This window comes from Pan troglodytes, chromosome 4 (assembly GCF_028858775.2).
Source record: "Pan troglodytes isolate AG18354 chromosome 4, NHGRI_mPanTro3-v2.0_pri, whole genome shotgun sequence".
Classification (NCBI taxonomy): Eukaryota; Metazoa; Chordata; class Mammalia; order Primates; family Hominidae; genus Pan; species Pan troglodytes.
Window position 1 is genome coordinate 161,402,897 of NC_072402.2, and position 19,852 is coordinate 161,422,748.

Here is a 19,852-nt window from a genome sequence, read left to right on the forward strand (position 1 = left end):
AGAATTGCTTGAACTCGGGAGGCAGAGGTTGCAGCGAGCTGAGGTCGTGCCACTGCACTCCAGATTGGGCGAAAGAGTGAGACTGTGTCTCAGAAAAAAAAAAAAAAAAAGAAGAAGAAGAGTGGTAGTTCTTTGTTTTAGGACTAGTGAAAAGAAAATAGATTAGATATAGGATAATCTATTGAGGAGGGTGAAGTAATGATAGAATTTAAGGAGAGAGTAAAGACTTAATATAGGCATTTTGTTATCTTTATAGTTGTTTCAGTTAGTTTTATTTTTGAACAATAATTATTCCAGATGAGAAGGATAGTAGATATTTATATTGGAACTCATCACCCATTTCACAGTTTTCATTAGTAATACTTGTAGGCATATACGTACTTTAACATTAAACTTTTACCAGCTTAATTAATAACAGGACTATCAATGTAGAAATTTGTGACTTTACTTTTGAATTTTTCGTTATTATCATCTTGAGTACATAGAATTGCTTTTCTATTTTCTATTTCTATTCACACATTCATTTTAATTATATTTTATGATAAAGAATGGTATAGGTTTTAAGAATTGAAATTATCTAAGGGATCATACAGTTTAAGCCATAGATTAATTTCAACTTATTAGCAGCCAATAGTTTTGTATTGGTTGTGTTTTACTGAAGACATGGCCTTCCTTAGAGTGATGGAATAATCCTATTTCCACAGCTCTGTCTCTAGAGAGACAGGTAGAGAGCTGAGATTTTGGACAGCCCAGTTATTATTCATGTGGCTTCAGTATATTCTCACGTCACAGGGTATGCTAATATCTGTCTCATGCAGTTCTTGAAGCAAATATGAGAAATTATACTTTTTAAATCCTTTAAATAGTTAAAATGTACAAAGATTCATATTTAATGTTACTTACAGGCCTTGGAGAAACCCATTGGCTTATTTTGATGATCACTATTTTACAAGTTTTGAATTCTGTTAATTATAAGATGTGATGTATTAATTTAAAAATAAAAATTTTAGGCTGGGCGTGGCAGCTCATGCCTGTAGTCCCAGCACTTTGGGAGGCTGAGAAGGGCAGATCACTTGAGGTCAGGAGTCTGAGACCAGCCTGGCCAACATGGCAAAACCCCGTCTTTTTTAAAAAATACAAAAATTAGCCTGGCATGGTGGCGCGTGCCTGTAATCCCAGCTACTTGGAAGGCTGAGGTAGGAGAATGGCTTGAACCCAGGAGGCGGAGGTTGCAGTGAGCCGATATCACGCCACTGTATTCCAGCCTGGGCAACAGAGTGAGACTACATCTCAAAATAAAAAAAAACAAAAAGCAAACAAACAAAAAAAAAAACAAAAAACAAACACCAAAAAAAAAAACCCAAACAAAAAAAACAAACAACAAAAAAGATTTTAATTTTATTAATCTAGTATCCAATGTTTTTATTTAAGCACTCAACATAAGTTTAACATTCTGTGTTTACCATGTTACCCACTTCCAAGATAGATGATAAAAAGTGTTAGATTCAAAGACAAGTGTTTACAAATACCTACTATATGCCTAGCATTTTATGCAGTGTTTGGTGGTGTGGAATCTTATTTGAGAATAAAATTAAATATAAAATTGTCCTTTTTAAGACTGAATAAAGATGGCTAACTAGATGTAGCCAGGAGAAGCATCTGCCACTAAGGGAGCAGGGCATCAGGAAGACTGGCATACTCCAAGAAGATTATCGGAGGGAAGGCATTGAGAATGGATAAAGGGAGGACACAGATGCTTGGCTGAAGGGGGAGGAAGCTGGGAACCCTGGACAGGGCTACGGTGCCATGCACAGGGACTCATTCCTGGCCCAGTGACTCTTGGGGAAAGAGTAAGTTGAACAGGCAAGCAGTGACATGCTCTCACCACGGATCTCTGGAATCCTGGCAGCAGGAGACCCCACCACTCCCATGGACACTTGAGCTGGAAGGGAGAGCTTCTTAGAGGTAGTAAGGGCATGACTCCAGCGTCTGTGGAGCCCTGAGGGTTTGGTACAGGAATTTCTGCAATGGAGCATGGCCAGGAACGCCCATTCCTCAGGCTCATCATGCTTCCCTAGGAGACATTAGCCTTAAGGGAGCTGTTAGACTGGAACAGAGCAGGGTGATCTTGCTTGTGAGATCAGCCTATTCCAAACTGAGTGCACTCCTGTCTTCTGACCTCTCTCAGGGCCCCAGCCTGGCTGAGCTTGTTTGTGGTGCCAGCCCCAAATGCCCAGTTGGGCCACATCATAGCTCTTTTGCTGGTAGACTGTGCCTGATCATCAAAGAGCTCCAGTAGAGTAGCCCCCACTGACACACACCCTTCCTTATACCATATGCAAAAATAAACTCAAGATGGATTAAAGACTTGAATTCAAAACCTAAAATTATAAAAACCCTTCAAGATAACTTAGGAAATAACATTCTGGTCATAGGACCTGGCAAAGATTTAATGACGAAGCTGCCAAATACCATTGCAAGAAAAAGAAAACTTGACAAATGGGACCTAATTAAATGAAAGAGCTTTTTCAGAGCAAAGGACACTATCAACAGAGTAAATAGACAAGCTACAGAATAGGAGAAAATATTTGCATTCTCTGCAATATCTGGAATTTATAAGGAACTTAAATTAACAAACAAAAAACCAACAACTCCCTTAAAAAGTGGTCAAAGGACATGAACAGACAATTTTAGAAGGAAGACATACATGTACCTGACAAGCATATGGAAGAATGATCAACATCACTAATTATTAGAAGAATGCAAATGGAAACCACAATGTGATACTATAACATCTCATACCAGTCGGAATGGCTATTACTATAAAGTCAAAAAATAACAGATGCTGTTGATGTTGTAGAGAGAAAGTAATGCTTATACAGTGCTTCTGGGAATGTAATTTAGTTCAGTTATTGTGGTGAGCAGTTTAATGATTTTTCAAAGAACTCAAAACAGAATTACCGCTTGTCCCACCAATCCCACTATTGGGTATATACCCAAAAGAATATTAATCATTCTACCATAAAGACACATGCCTATATATGTTCATCGCAACACTATTTACAATAGCAAAGCCATAGAATCAACCTAAATGTCCATCAATAGTAGACTGGATAAAGAAAGTGTGGTACGTATACACCATGGAATACTGTGTAGCCATAAAAAAGAAAAAAATCATATTTTTTTGCAGCAACATGGATGGAGCTGGAGGCTATTATCCTAAGTGAACAAACACAGGAACAGAAAACCAAATACTGCATGTTCTCACTTATAAGTGGCAGCTAAACCTTGAATCCACATGGACCCAAAGAAAGGAACAACAGATACCATAGCCTACTTGGAGGTGGAGGGTGGGAGGAGAGTGAGGATCAAAAACCTACCTACTGGGTACTATAATTATTACCTGGGTGATGAAATAATCTGTACACCAAACCACCATGACATACAATTTACCCATATAACAAACCTGCACGTGTACCGCTGAACCTAACATAAATGTTAAAAAGTTATACATAAAATTGCCAAAATGCAAATATCTATTACTCATATCTATACTGTATGGTTGAAGAACAGGGAAAATCATTATGCGTTGTTGTAGTTTGAGACAACTCCATTACAAAGGAGGCTCAAGATAGATTCTGATGATGGGGAGAATTTGAGGTAAGTGAAAAGGTGAATAGGCAGTTTCAACTAGCACCAGCCTATAGTATTTCATTTTAGCTTATAATCATAAATTGTTTATAGCAATTTCTGTCTGTACACTTAGACATGAGTATAAAAATCTCAAACATCTTAAATTTTAATCATTAGGTGTCATAGCAACATCAGCACTCAAACACAGGACTCTGCACACAGACAAGTTCATAGCTGGTAAAGTGTTGGAAAGTTCAGGGGGAGACAACTCTCGTTAGACGTGATAGGGAGCCAACTTCTGCCATAGTTTTGGGGAAATGATGCAGGAAAGTTCCTTTTATTTCTTCAAATAGTAAAAAATGCTTATGTATCACTGAGGGGCTACAATGAACTATTTACTTATTTTCAGTAAAAACAAACAAATGATCAATTGATTGGACAAAGCTCCTGAATAATAAAAAAGCTTTATTAGAAGGTTTAATTTACACATAGTATTAACCCATTTATGCCTGCGGTTGCAATTTTTTGAATTTTTTGCAATCAGACCTTGGCGATGATCTTAAACAGTAGGATGTAAATAACTCCCACATTCTTAGCATTCCAATAATGGAACACTAGGCATAAATATTAAGGGCCAGGGCATGAATCCAGTGGGAGAGAAACAAATTTCCCCACAGTGTGTTGTTTCCAGAAGAGGGAGGGACACTAGGAACACAGAGCAGCAAACATCCGCCCTTATATAGTTGAAGTCTGTGTCCATTGTAGTATCTGATATTCCGTACGTAATACTGTAAGTGGAAAATTTCCCTGAGTTTGGTACTTGTAAAAATGCTTTGCTTTGAGAATTGAGTCACAGTATGCCCAAATCTAACAGCATTGTCTGTTGGATTAATGAAAGTACAGGAAGGCTACTTTGACAGCTCACTATTGCAATAGAACCCAGGTGCTTTATGTCTTTTTCCCTCCTCCATTCTCTCTATAATTCTCCTGTTCCCTCTCTAGGTTTCTTACTTCCTGGTCACAAAATGGCTGCCGAAGTCCATAAACTAAATCCTAATGTGAGTGAACATGATCAAGGTAGGAAACAGAAGATCTGTCAGGGTTACAAAAGGGACAGATTTTAGGTTCTTTTATCTTTTTGTAAGGCACAAAAAATCCCAGGAAAACTCCAGCAGATTTGTTTTATTTAAAAATTCGTTATCATTGAGGTATAATTTATAGTAACATTCACCAAGGTTAAGGATGCAAATTAAGCTTTCACCAATGTATACAGTCATGCAACCCATACCACAATAATTCAGAAAGTCAAGATAGAGTACCATTTCTTTAACCGACTATCTTAAAAATTCTTCTGTCCATAATGATATTTTTATAGAGCTGATCCTTAGATCTTAATGAAAGCTGACATTTCAATAATAGCTAATCTTTATTAAGTGCTTTCTGTGTGCTAGTCACTACACTAATGTTTGCCACACTTTACCTCCTTTATTATTTTTGAAGTTTGATCATGTTTGGACTTGATATTTATCAATATATAATAGTTGCACATATTTTTGAGGTACATGTGATATTTCGATACATGTTTATAATATGTAATGATCGTATCAGGGTAATTGAGATAATCATCACCTGAAACCTGTATCTTTTATTTGTGCTAGGAACATTCATTCTTTTCTTCTAGCTATTTTGAAATATACAATAAGTTATTATTAATTATAATCTCTCTAATATCAAATATTAGAACTTATTCCTTCTATCTAATAGTATTTTTGTATCCATTAACCAACTTCTCTTCATTCCCCACTCCTCCTTTCCTTCCCAGCCTTTGGTAGCCATCAATCCACTCTTTTTAAAATTTTTAAAACAGCAGCATAGAATAGGTTTTATTAACAGGGCTGTCACTAGTATATATGGTGTATTTGTGTGAAATAGCAAAGGGTAGCCCCTCTGCTTGGATGCAGGAGACAAGGCTGTCTAAGTAGACCAGGGATGGAGTTTGGCTTTCTCTTTCCTCCTAGACATCTTTGTGGAGTACATAAAATTTTGGATGAGAAAGCCTACTCAACTGTTCCCGTTTTATAATACAAAAACTTCAACTTTAGAGGAGTGAATCAGCCCATTCTAGTTTATGCAGCATGGGGCGTATCTTGGCTTTTGATGATGGGATTTTATTCACTGGTATCATTGTTAAGTCTATGGAGAAATGTCCTTGGCTAAACAATTCCTTGAATTTCTTTGTAAGATTTTGCCTCCTTCTTATTCAGTATTTACCAACTCTTATATATTTATTCAGGCTTATCTCTTTCCTCATTGATTTAATAGCATGAAATCATTTTCTCAGTTATGACACTATTAACTATTATTGCAATTACTATTTGTTCATAGAACCTCATATAATTTTATCTTTTTAGTGGAAATTAGATATAGCTGATAATATTACAATAATTTTAAATTGACTAGTTACTAGCATTTCATGTAAATTTGTTTGCATTGAGACATGTGAAAAGCTCTTATGTATTAAGTTTCCTATTTTTGATAAAATTATTCTTGCTAAAAAACTCAAACCTCTTTGAATATACATGTATTTTCTTTTATTAGTCATAGATAGTTATTAGGTTTTAATGAAATTGCTTGATGATGCCATAACATAAAATGAAAAATCTGGTCAAACATTATATGCCTGGAACAATTTTTATATAATTTTATGATTTTAAAGCTGTCATGGATAGTCCCAGGGGAAATATCTTTGGGAATTGCAAAACAATTGTGTTTGAAATGAATTGTTTAGAGTTGGTTAGTCTACACTGGATTTTCAAATATAAATTGTACTGGAATTTTCTTCTTTTACTTGAGGTTGAGAGAAAGTAAATTAAAATTAGATGTTCATTTCTTGCTATTTAAGTCCATGGTTTACCCATCTTGCCTTCTGAAAAATAGGTATAATTAGATCTCTTGCATAATTTACTCACTATTCTATAAAAAGCAGTGTACAGATTATTGAGAAACTAGAAATGATGGCAGAAAAGTCTCCCGATTAGGAAATGATCGATTAATTTGTTGCAGTTGATAAAATATTAGTGTCTATATTCAGATTCTAGGACTATAAAGCAAATAACTTCACCTGTAGCATGTATTGTGACTTAAAATCAAAGAGGCTTTCAATTACTTTGAGGCACACTCCTTTTTGGGATAAACTTATTTTATTGTTTTTTTCCGTTTTGTGTTTCTTTCTCAGCAACAATATTTCTCCTTGAAATTTCACAGCAGATCTCTTAAGCAAAGGAAGATTTTTTTTTAAAACTACACTTTTATGTTTGGGACAGCACATTACTCTAGAGCTGTAGATCTTAAAGTGTGGCTTTTCTTTCAGCTTTCAGTAGCATTAGCATCACCAAAGATCTTGTTAGAAATGCCAGTCCTAGGGGACCATCCCAGAGCTGTCCGATCAGAAACTGGGATGGGCCCAGGAATCTGTGTTTCAATAAATCCTTCCAGGGGATGATGATGCATGCAAAAGTTCGAGAACTACTGTTCTAAAGGAACTTAATACATCCAAATTAACTATGTTGCTATTAATTATTTGCAATATTTTAGCCTGGGTAGAATTGCTAAGTCACAGGATATGAACATATTCAACAATACCAGGTAATGCTAAATAGTTTTATAAGTACCTGTTCCAATTTAGAGTTCTACAAGTAGTAAATAAAAATCTTACTGTCTTATCCCTAACTTTGTCAGACATTTTAATTTTTATAGATCTGGTGGGTGTGAAATGGTATCAAGTTATGGTTTGAATTTGAATATACTTAATGACTTTTAGCATCTTTTCATGTATTTATATGTTTGTTGGTCAGTTACATTTATTTACACTTAAGTAAATTGCTTATTTTTACCTTATCAGTTCTCAATTGGGTTTTCTTTTTTGATTTATAGGAGTTTTAAAAATATTCTGGATACTAATCCTTTGTCATTTTGTGTTTCATATCTTTTCCCTGGTTATGATTTTGACTATCACTTTTCCTGATGTATCATTGAAGAAGTTCACAATTTTAAGGTAGTCAAATCTATTTGTCTTAATTTTGTTCCTATGATTTGTTTAAAAACTTACTCTTTATGCAGAAAACAGAACTATTCTCTGATTTTTTTTTCTAGAAGATGTTTAAGGCTTTGTCTTTAACATTTAAGTTTTTATTATACATAAGTATCACATATGTACCTATATATAAAATTATATATGTATACACACATTTTACTGAGGTTTAATTCACATATAATAAAATATATACCTATTTAAAGTGTATAGTTTGGGTTTTGACAAATGCATACACTCGTAACCACTACCACAAGCAAGAGGTCGAATATTTGCATCACCTCAAAAAGCTCCCTTTACAGTCTGTTGCTCCCAAGTCACCTGGCCCCGACCAACCACTTATCTGTTGAATAACCAGAGATTAGTTTTGTCTTTTATAAGAATTTCATATAAATGGAAACTTACAGTATGTATTATTTTGTATCTGGCTTCTTTCACTCAGCATAATGTAAATGAGATTTATCCATGTTGTTGTATGTAGCAGTAGCTGTTTCCTTCTTACTTTCTATTTGCTGAGTCTCATTCTATTCTATTGTGGCATAGTCCATAATTTGTGCATCTATTTGCCTGTTAATAAACTTTCAGTTTTTTTAAAATTATTTTGAAAAAAGTTGTCATGAATATTTGTATTCAAGTTGTTGTATGAGCATATGTTTATATATCTTGAAAAAATAGCCAGGAATAATAAGTTAATATTTAACTTTATAAAAAACTACCAAAATGTTTCAAAAGTAGTCCTATTTTGTATTCCACCAGCCATGTATGAGAATTCAAGTTTCTTCACATTCTCTCCCACACTTGGTATTGATAGTCTTTAATTTTAGGCATTTGAATGTGTGTTTAGTAATATCTCATTGTGGCTTCTGTTTGCAGGAAATTGGTTTTTGTGATGTATGGGAGGGATTCAATTTCATTCTTTTTTTTCATCTGATCAACCAATTGTCTCAGTACCATTTAGTATATAATACAAAATTCCTCATCGATATGCAATGATAGTTCTATCATATCCTGAGATGATACTAAAACTGTAAAAACTGCTATGAAAATGGGCACTCTCCTTTTTATAGAGCTTGGAGTAAAATGTAAAAGTTTAACAGGCATATTTAATTTCATGCTTTAAGTTAATCAATATTTTAATAAGCTTCCTTTAGAAATTAGAATGCTTGTTAGTAAAGTCATCACTTATTCAACCCTAACTTATTCTCTTCTTGCTCAGTGTCTTATCTATTTTTTTCTCTTTTAAAAAATTCTTAGCCTTGAAGCTTTAGATGTGTTTTTTAAAAATCCTATATTTTATCTATAATTTTCAGTGGTCTATACTTCATCTGTACTCCAGATATGTGGTTAACAATATTGCTGGCCGTGAACGTCCTCTTTGTTTTAAGATTTATTCTTCCTCTGAGTAAAAGAGAAGTAGGTATCCTAGAGAGAGAATTTGAAAAATATGGAAAAAATGAAAGTATGAAGGTGAAAACTAAAAATCACCTGTAATCTTTCCTCCCAGACGTAATCATAATCTGCATTTTTAGTTTCCATTTGTTTATCAAAATTAGACATACAAATGTTAAAGAAAAAGTAATTTGGAATCATTTAGTGTTCAAAGTTAGTCTTTAGCACTTTCTCCTTCTCAATTATATCTTTAGTGTACGCTTTAACATTCTTTAAGTATGTAGTTTGTTCTAGAAGCATTATTAAGACTTTTGCATTTGACTACTGTTAAATTGTAAAATTAAAACCTAATGAAAAGTATTTACAGAATTGTGACTGTATATTTGGAAATTTTAATATAAATAAAGTTATTTTAAGACATAAGGCCAATAATAAAATATATGTAGCTATAGTCACAATTGAGAAAATATGTTGTAAAATACATCATTTGCAATATTATTTGAGTTAAGAACTATGTTTGGTCTATTTCTGAGTCAAGAATGTTAAATTGTGCTAATGTTTAGTTTTATATCACATTTTTTAAATAGAAACCCTATAGTGCAGTAAATAGTGTAAATTGAATTAATTTGTTTTTATGTTTCCATGACAAAATTTATACTTTCATCTTCAAAGTAGATGCTTCAAATTTATTTTCTAATATTTAAATTCCCTAGTTAAGAGTGGAGACAAGAAAATTTAAAATGTCTAATCTCTTAGGGTTTAGAAATACAAGGAATTATTGTGTGTGTTGGATTTATTACTTTTGTAGATTAAAATCAATGGGATTTTTGCAATTAATGACAAAATTGCATATAATGGTCTTTTGGTATTAATAGACTTAGTAAGCCATCTGTAGCAGTTTTCAATTCTCAACATAATTGCATAGAGTAGTTTGTTTTCCAAGGAAAAATCTCTAGACAAACTATGCCTCATTTTACTTCTATTTTAAGCTAATCCCCTGACTGAATCTTAGATCTATGAGTTACTCTTCTTTGGAGATTTGGGAGTTTGCAGAAGTGTGGAGATAATAAAATCATGATTTGATAAGTTGCATACTGTTCAGGGATGGCAGGTTCTTCCTATACCAATGTCAGTGTTTTATTGTTTCTGTATGTGTGTGGGTGGGGTAGGGGAAAGGTGAAAATAACATTCTCTCCTTCCATTTGGGTGCACAAGTTTATCATTTAGACTTAAGAATGTGTCATCTATCTAGAAATCAGTTGGATGAAATGGAATCTGTGAACTCACATTTAGTTATGTGACACAGATGGTCATTTTTCTCCTAACACATCAATGTGTGCCTGTGAATGAAATCCAAAGACCCTTTTGTTTTTCCTAGTGTGAACTTCAGGTACAAGAGTTGAGTTGTTCTTACTCAATTCATAGTAATCTCATTGTTATATTTTGGTTGTTTGACTCTCCAAATCTCGTTGAAATTTAATCCCTAATGTCAGATGTGGGGCCTAATAGGAGGTGATTGGGTCATGGGTGCAGATCCCTCATGAAAGTCTTGGTGCCGTCTTCGCTGCAGTGAGTGAGTTCTTGCTCTATTAGTTCCCAGAGAGCTGGTTGTTAAAAAGAGCCTGGCACCTCCCTCCTCTCTCTTACTTCCTCTCTTGCCATGTGATTTCTGCACAGACCTGCTCGCTTTCATTTTCCCTGAGTGGAAAAGCCTGACGCTTTCATGAGATGCCCAGTCTTCTGGCCAGCAGAATTGTGAGCCAAAATAGACTGTTTTTCTTTATAAATTACCCAGTCTCAGGTATTTCTGCACGGCAACACAAACTGAATTAAGACACTTATCATTGCTTTACCTTTTATCTTCTACGGTGTTTTTTTTCTTTTATCTTCTACCCTGATTCTAACCTATATATAGGCATCATCTTCATTGAATTTAACATATAACATACCATGTTATATGTTGTTCATATGTTCATTTAGGTATATGTCTGTAACAAACATGCTGCTTTATTTTGGGGTGTCTTCAGTTTATGTAGATGATTTTATGCTACAAAATACACTCCTAATATTTTCTCTCAACATTAAAAATATTTATTATTAAATATTATTTGTTATTTTATGTTTCCATTATATGTATTTATTACATTTTACTTACCCATTCATTTAGTGATCAAAACCTTGTAGGCCTCCAGCATCTTGGTATGAGAAAAAATGCTTTAACTATCATCTTCATATGTGGCTCACTCTTTAAGGACGATTGTTGAGTGCTGGGATGTTCTCACACTCAATGTTCTTCCACCAGTAGTTCACGAGGCTTTCAGTAGTTGATGCTATCTGACCTTTTACATTTTGCCATTCTAATGTATGTAAAGTGGCATCTCCTTTTAATTCGCATTTATCTGATTACTAATAAGGCTAAACATCATATTCTTATAAACCATTTAAGGTTTTCATTTTTGTAAATTGCCTATTCATAGCCTTGCTCATTTTACTTATCGATTTCCATTTTTTTCTTGATGATTTATGAGAATTCCTTTTATATTTTTGTACTTATTCCCTTGACTGTCTTAAATATTGTGAATGTCTTCCATCAGTCTGTCATTCATATTTTGTTTATGACATGCTTCACTGAACATGAATCTTTCATGAAATTTGATTGCATTAAAATTAATTTTTCCCTTTATAGTATCTATTTTGACTATTTTAAAAACTGATTTCCTAATCTACCCCCAAGGTCTCAAATATATTCTTTTGTATTTTTTCTTTAGCTTTATAGTTTTGTATATACTGTGTTTTTCCGTTTATATAGAGAATTTACTTCATAATGCATCCTATTCCTACTGATTTATGATGCCTCTTTATTACAAAACTAATATATTGTTTCCCACTGGCTTAATAGTCTATTCTTGCACCAATTACTACCTATTTATTGATCCATCTCTATCTATTTATCTATCCATCTGTCTATTCTATCAACTATCTTTAATTGTTTGGCTTAGTAATATCTGCTAAAGCAAGTTATTCATTTTCTTTTTCTAAACTGTCCTGCTGACTGATTCTGTGTTCTTACTTATAATTGTGGGAAGAGCCTATGAAATTGCAAATTTTACTCAATTCTGTTTTTGGAATGACATGATATAAATAGAGTAGTCTGAGTGACAATTGATGTGTTTTAACCATTTAGTGGTTACTCCTTGAACATAGTATAACTTTCTACTCAGTTTTAAAAATCTTTAATAGAGTTATTTTTTCCTGCGCTTGTTAGGAAGACATTTTATTTATTTGTTTTTCAACTTTTAAGTTCAGGGGTACATGTGCAGGTTTGTTATATAGGTACATTTGTGTTATGGGTGTTTGTTGTATAAATTATTTCATCACCCAGGTGTTAAGCCTAGTACCCATTAATTATTTTTCCTGATCCTCTCCCTCTTCCCTCTCTCCACCCTCCTATAGGCCCCAGTGTGTGTTGTTCCCCTCTATATGTCCATGTTTTCTTATTGTTAAGTTCCCATTTATAAGTGAGAACATGTGGCATTTGGTTTTCTATTCCTGCATTAGTTTGCTGAGGATAACGGTTCCACCCATGTCCGTGCAAGGACATGATCTCATTCTTTTTTATGGCTGCATAATATTCCATGGTGTATATGTACCGCATTTCTTTACTCAGTCTAACATTGATGGGCATTCCATATCTTTGCTATTGTGAATAGTGTTGCAATGAACATATGCATGCCTGTGTCTTTATAATAGAAAAATTTATATTCTGTTGGGTATATATCCTGTAATAGGATTGCTAGGTCAAATGATAGCTCTGTTTTTAAGTCTTTGAGGAATCACTACACTGAAGAAAACATTTTATTTAGGGTGATTCCTAGATATTTATTTGATATTTTGCTGTGGCAGTGACTAGTATTTTCTTTTCTATTATATAATTTAGTTAGTTGTATTGGTAAAGATATATCTATGGATATTTTTGTTAATAGTTTACTTACAAGCTTTCATAAACTTATTAGTAAAGGTATCCACTTTCTTCAATGTTCTATGTAAGAAATAATATAATCTAAAAATTACAATTTCACCTTTTTCAAAATCTTCATACTTCTAACCTATTTTCTTTGTTTTGTGGCATTAATCAAGTCTTCTAGTAATACATTAAATAGTGGTGGTATTTCTGATATTGTGCTATTGATTATGTATTTGCTGTAGAATTTTGGGCAGATATTTATCAAGTTAGGAGAGCCTTCTATTGTTTCAGTTTTTCTCAGTTTTTTTTGTTGCTTTGTTTTGTTATTTGGTTTTCTTTAAATAATCCTGTAAAGTATTGAGATTTTTCAGATGCCTCCCTGCATCCATTGGAATGATCATATATTTTTTCTTCTTTAGACTATTAATATGGGGCATTATGATGACTAGATTTTCTTATGTTACAGTTGCTACATTCCTGGGATAAAATCTGTTTGACTGTGATACAGACATTTTAATATAGCATTAGAACAGTAAATGTATATCTTATTTAGGATTTTGGGATCTATGTTCACATATTGAAATGATCCTATAATGTCATTTTCTTATATCCAGACTTTGGTTTGAGGTTAATCATTAGCTTTGTTATATAATCAGGAAGCTTACATTCTTTTTCTACTTACTAGAATTTTTTGAATAAGATAGAGACCATCATTGTCTTCATAGCATCTGATAATGAACCTAGGGTTGATTCACAGGGAAGTTATTGACAGCTTTATGTCTATCACAATGTGATAGACACACACAGTGGTAAATACATAACAACCACCTTTCCAGGGTTTGTGTTGGGGGTGGGGAGTAGGGAAAATTCCTGATTTAAGTGTTATCCAGTTTTTGTAGTGCAAATATTGCTACTACGCCCTATTTCAAACTATCAATGTGAGTCGCTGAATGTGAAGTTGCAGAGATATGCACCGTCAGCTCCTATGACCTGGCACAGGCTGGCTCCAGCCAACCACCTGTCTGTCAACACAGAGACTATGGCAACCTCTAGAGAGGAGTGGCATCTCCTTCACTTTCACCTTCCTCGTCTTTAGCACATTCCTTTTTTGGCCAGCTCTAACTCAGAAGAGGGTTCTAGGAATCTTATTTCTGGTTTAACAAGTTATTTTTGGCTTCATGGAGAACAAACTGCCATTATTAGTACTTTTAATTTATTTGGTGGTTATTGCCCTCATCAGCTTTACTATTTGGACATTTTACATGTTTCCAAACATGTACCCTTTTTATCTAGGTTTCAAATTTGCTGGCATATAGTTTTCCACAGCATTTTTATATTTTTAATACTTACTAAAATTATTTACCCACTTTAATTATAATATATACATTTTTAATTATTTTTCTTGATATGTCTTGCCAAAAGTTTGCAGTTGTATTAAAATACTTTTCATTTAATCATCTCTATTTTACTGATTTCTATCCTTATCTCTATTTTCCTTCTTTCATTTCCATTACATTTTTCTTGTTTTGATTTTTGCTCCTTTAACCTGTTTATAATATCCCTTTTTGTTCATTATGATGTTTTTCTCCCAAAAGTTTGTGTTATCTGATATCAATTTGTTTTCCTGACTTTATTTAGCATTATCATTACTTGGTATATCTGATTTATTCCTTTTGACAGGATTCATGACCACTACCCCAAAATACGGCACCTCTGCCTGTGTGGAAACAACAGAAGCAGGAAGATTACTCTCATTTTTCTCTGGCCTTTTTCCCTTGAAGCAGACCATAAAGAAGAATCTGACCTTCCTCTGAAGGAAACCTTCATTCCAGACATACCCTCCCTATATCCAAAGAACATCTTTATCTTTAAAGACACAGAGATGCCAAGAAGAATCTGAACAAACAGGCTTTGCCAGATTCCCCAGTTTACTAATATTGGACCATACTCTTTTGTTCTTCAATCATACTTCTGCATGATGTCCATAAAAATACACAGTTTTCCCCATTCCTTTGGGTATTTATTCCTGAAAGCCTCTGTGTCATGTAAAACTTATATTAAATAAATTTGTATGCTTTTGCTTGTGTGCTTTTCCCTTGTGTCTTTTTTTATGAGGGTTTTGGCCATGCTCTCAGCGATGGGTGAACAAAGAAATATTCTTTTCTCCTTTGTACTTTATTTTCTTTTTATAAGAATTCATTTACATTTATTATGAGTTTCAGTAAGTTTGGATTTATTTCTACAACTTCATTTGACAATTAAATCTGTCATTTGTTCAAACATTATAAGGATTTGAAGACACTTCAACATATACTGCTCACTCCCAACTAATATATTCTTGTTATCAAATATTTTACTTCTGTTTTTTTCTAACCATGCAAATTAGATGACTTCATAATCATCATCACTATATCCTAGAGTAAATTTTTATGCACATTTATCATTTCTTTTTGTTCAATATTCCTTCTTACATTTTAGACCTTTCTTCAGCATTAGTTTCCCTACTTCTTGATGTATATTTTTTCAAATAACTTTAATGAGTATATGTTGGTTGTAAAGTTTTTGTCTAAAAAATGTTTATTTGGGCTGGGCGTGGTGGCTCACACCTGTAATCCCAGCACTTTGGGAGGCTGAGGTGGGTGGATAACGAGGTCAAGAGATAGAGACCATCCTGGCCAACATGGTGAAACCCTGCTCTACCAAAAATACAAAAATTAGCTGGGCGTGGTGGCAGGCACCTGTAGTTCCAGCTACTAGGGAGGCTGAGGCAGGAGAATTGCTTGAACTCGGGAGGCGGAGGTTGCAGTGAGCTGAGATCCTGCCACTGCACTCCAGCCTGGTGACAGAGTGAGACTCTCAGAAACAAACAAAAGTTTATTTGCCTTTTCTTCTTGAAAATTAGTTTTGTTAAATTTACACTTATGGACTAACATTTTTTTTTTTCTAAAAACTTTGTGAAGATTTTATTACTCTGATTTCTGGCTTTCCTTGTTAGTGGAGTGAAGTTGGCCACAGCTTTGTCTTTTCCCTTTGGCTGCTTTTAAGATTTTCTCTTTGTCTTTGTTACACTTCAGTTGTGATTACTATGTGTCTTTTTGATGTTTATTTTTATTCATGCTACAGATTGTTTACCAAGCCAAAGTGTTACTGTCCAAAAGTAATGTTAAATGTTTAAATGTTCTTACCTAAGTATTTTTTTCCTCTATTTTTCCCCAATATTTCTGGAACTCCAATTGAAGTGTGTTAAATATTTTTACATCTTAACTCCTTTCTTCTTTTTTTCTTATTGTGTTTCTTTTCCACTCCTGTACTGAATTCTGAGTTATTTCTTTAGATATGTCTTTTAGTTCATTAATCATCTCTTCAGAGGTGCCTAATTTTTTGTTTAACCCATCCAATATATATTTAATTTTATCCATTGTATTTTCTAGTTCTAAAACTTCTCTTTCTTTTCCAAATGTTGCTGACAATTTCTAATAGTTGATTCCCCACCCTTTCATGTTTTCAACTTCTTTTTTTCAATTTCTTAATCATGTTAAATATTTTTTTCTTAATTTGTATTCTAAATCTTTTAATTCTAGTGTTTGCATCCTTCAAAGATAGACTTTCATTTAAACCTCATGTAATTATGTCAGTTTTCAACTTATTATTTCTATTTCGAGATAAGGAAAACTAAAGCTAGGAATGCTAAATAATTTACCCATGTCAAAAATTTAATAAATGTCGGGGCTAGTATTTTAACTCTGATTTGCTTGACCTCAGAAATGCTGTTGGTGTGCTCATACTTGAGTCTTCCAGTCACTATCGATTGAGCAACTAATACATGTACCAGTAGATCTCATACTAGACTCTGAGTGTGTTGAGTGTGGGAATAATGCTATATTTAATATTATATCCCATGCATTTGTTAAAAAGCATAGAAAACTGGAGACACTTAATATTTACAAGGTTACATGGCCAATCATTGTCATAGGATCTTGCTACTGGATCTCCTATTATTGCAGATTAAGTACATTTATAGGATCAGTTAATATTTGGCTCATTAACCCCAGACTGCCTCTGTAGTAGGATGTGAGGGCTAATCTTATGGACAATTATGGAATATCTTTGGTGTCTTCATTTATATTTAGTTCCATCCTACTACTTTTAGGTTGTGGTGTTTGTTGGGTCTTTCTTTACCTTGCTTATTTGGGCTTTTGTGGTAGTTCATTCACTAATGTTAATCTCTTTTTTTTCATCAGTCCATCCTGGATGCTACTGCTGCATTATTCTCTCTAAAGTGTAGCTTTTATTGTAAAGTTCCTTGACTCAAAAACTTTCAGTATTATCTCTCTATTGCTTATATTACAATGTCTAAATCATTGCCATTGGCATTCATACCAGTCTTTAGTACAGTTCCAGTTTTCTATTTCAAGCTTAATTCTTCCTACTCTCTGCATAATGACAACAGCTAACACTTACTTTGCACTTTCCCTGTGTGTGGCACCATCTTGGGAGCTTGGTATGTATCATGTCATTTAATATTTGCAACAAATCTAGAGATATGTACAATTATCCTTGTTTTGCACATGTGGACCCTAAGGCTTAGAGAACTTAGACAATTTGCACAAGTTAACACAGCTAATAAGTGCTCAAGATGAAATTTGAATCCAGATAGTCTCACTCCAGAGCTGATGTTATAAATTACCCACTGAACATTGCTTACTTATATCCTATTGCCCTATTCTAAAACCAAAGGGATTTGTTGTGTCCCAAACTTACATCATACTTTTTTTGCTAATATTTTATTTTTGTCATGACATGACATGACATGACAAAACCTAACACACACCCAGTTTAAATTTTATTTCTTGCAAATCTTCCCTCATTTTTCAACTCTTAAAATACTACATGTGCCTCTCCTTGTCACAGAAACATTTATTTCAGTTATCTTTGCATGGGTCTTTCCTCCCTGGTTGTGGTTTAGGGATCAGTGTTTCCAGGATAGATGATGACTTTAGCTGACTTTCAGCAGCTAGCATGTTGTATTACTGCATTGTCACACTGCTATAAAGATACTACCTAAGACTGGGTAATTTATAAAGAAAGGAGTTTAATTGACTCACAGTTCTGCATGGCTGGGGAGGCCTCAGGAAACTTACAATCGTAGCATATGGCAAAGGGAAGAAGCAGGCAACGTCTTCAAAAGGCAGCAGGAGAGATAGAGGGTGCAGGAAAAACTGCCACTTTTAAATGATCAGATCTCACGAGAACTCTCCCTCTATCACGAAAACAGCATAGTGGCAACAGTCCCCATGATCCAATCACCTCCCACCAGGCACTCCCTCCACATGTGGGGATTACAATTCGAGAAGAGATTTGGGTGGGGACACAGAGCCAAACCATATCACTAGGGATCTGAATCAGCAGAAAGAAGTTTGGACGCTGCTTTTGCCGCTTTGTAGGTGGATCATTTTGACAAAGCTGCTCTGAACGCTCTCCAAGTTTCTTTCTGTTGCAGGACTCTTCCTTAATTCAGCTAAAGATGGGGTTCTTGTCCGTCCCACGGCCACGAAAATTTAGGCTTGCAGATGGCTTAAAGGGGGAGTAAAGCAGGGTTTTATTGGGAGAAAAGGGAAAAAAGGGGGAAACAAGGACTCTGGCCCTCCATGAGAGCCGTTCCCACTAGGCAGTTTGAGTCCCAGGTTCCACACAGGAAGAGGTGGGGCCAGGGCATGAACTTCCCTCGGCTCCATACAGCAAGAGGCCCTGCAAAGGGCGTGAACTTCCTGAGGCTCCACCTCAGCGGGCAGGTTGGTTGGAGTTTCTCTAGGGACCTCCTCCCATTTGGCTGTCTCATTTCCTCACCTATGAAATGAAGAGGCTGAGCTACCTCACAGGGCTGTAATGAGAGAGCAACAAGGTAATGCAGGTAAATCTGATGGCAGGTAAGTGGTGTGTACCCAGTGCTACCTTTTGTTCTAGTCCCACTTAGTTCAAGCACAGGCCCTTGTTTATATTGGGTATGGAGTAAACAAATTGTAAGAGTGAATGAATCTCCATTGAGTCTCTCGTTGACAAACGCCATGAGTGTGCTCTGCTACTGCAGTTTTTGCATGGGATTTTCCTGATGTTTACTCCTCCGCTCAAATAAAAACTACCAACCTTGTGGCACATTTTTAAGGCTACCTTACTTTTTCTAGGTGATAGTGGCTCTAATTGGTTCGAGAGAGAAACTAATCCTTTCTCTTAAATTAGTTGTCTAATGATTCTTTCTCCGAGGGCAAGTAAGTCAATCCATTTCAATGTAGAGACTCCTATAATGAATCATTTGTGGGAGTTCTCTGTCAGGTTTAAAGGAATTTAATTTGGATACATTGTATTGGCTTTTTCAAAGGACCCTTTAAGAGGGTTATTTTCCTCATACGTATAACTAACACTATTTCCATTTTTATTCTTGTCCTCATGAGCAAATGGCATAGAGTTTGTTGTTTGGATAACTGGAGAGTTGAGAATAGAATTCATCATTACTGAGATTACTTTCAACTTAACAAATGAGAAGTAAAAACCTCTTGTGTTTGTGAGTACCATGTAAAGTGGCTACAATCAGTAGGTCACAATGGGTCCTGCCACAACTATATATGGAATTCTCTCTTTCCACTCTGTATCCCTGTCTGTCTTCCTTCTGAGCAAGATTTAGGAAACTTCTCTTGGAGCTGTCAGCTTTTGAGTCAAATTCAGAGTTCTACGTGATGTTTTTCTCATTCTTCCATCTCTAGTTTCACGGAGAAGATAAG

The 19,852-nt window shown here is 34.6% G+C and overlaps 1 long non-coding RNA gene across 1 annotated transcript in view; it reads left to right on the forward strand.

Moving 5' to 3' along the window:
* LOC134810029 (uncharacterized) overlaps positions 1-15,162 on the forward strand; it is a 55,265-nt gene extending 40,103 nt beyond the window's left edge. The window contains exon 2 of the long non-coding RNA XR_010157097.1: positions 14,757-15,162. This is a non-coding gene — a long non-coding RNA (uncharacterized LOC134810029). The remainder of the gene's footprint in view (positions 1-14,756) is intronic.
* The last annotated feature ends 4,690 nt before the right edge of the window (positions 15,163-19,852 follow it).